The 642-nt window shown below is 44.5% G+C and overlaps 1 protein-coding gene across 1 annotated transcript in view; it reads right to left on the minus strand.

Moving 5' to 3' along the window:
• LOC104984079 (intelectin-1-like) overlaps window positions 1-642 on the minus strand; it is a 12,596-nt gene that overhangs the window by 11,590 nt on the left and 364 nt on the right. The window lies entirely within an intron of this gene.

The raw sequence follows: 642 nt of genomic DNA on the forward strand, positions 1-642 counted from the left end.
TGACATTCACACAGGGCTCCCTTCCATAACAGACTCTGGGGATGGACGGGACCTCACGGTTCTCCCCTGCAGCCTGTCCTGCTCCCACCTCAGTCAGATGCCCCAGGGCCTCACACACCTCTGTCAAGTCATCATCCTTCCAGTCTCTCCTGAAACTTCGCCTTGAAGCCGTCCCTGACACCCCCACCCCCTGGAGAAGCTGATGGACACTCTCCTGTCCTGCTATGGCCTTTTTCCAACCCCTAATTATGTGATGTCACACTGTCGTGTCATTCTTGTATGTATTTGGAGTTAGAAATAATTGAAAATTTACAAAATATTGTAAAAATAAAAACAGTTCATAAACACAAATATAGCCTTTACCTAGATCCACCTGCTGTGTGTGTTTCACCCTATTTACTTTATCATGTATACCCTCTCTCTATATTCACACACAAACTTACACAACACTTTTTCTGGGCAAATTGAGGGTAAGCTACATACATGAAGGCTCTTTCCCATAGCTAAGTTTGTACTTTATTAATAGAGATATCTCATATATAACCACAGTGCAATTATCGTTCACACTTTTCAGTGTAGCAGTGTAACTTGCTGGGGTCCACCAGCCTGGGAGTTCCACTCAGCTCAACTGGCATCCATAGT

Source organism: Bison bison, unplaced genomic scaffold (assembly GCF_000754665.1).
Source record: "Bison bison bison isolate TAMUID 2011002044 unplaced genomic scaffold, Bison_UMD1.0 scf7180017863823, whole genome shotgun sequence".
Classification (NCBI taxonomy): Eukaryota; Metazoa; Chordata; class Mammalia; order Artiodactyla; family Bovidae; genus Bison; species Bison bison.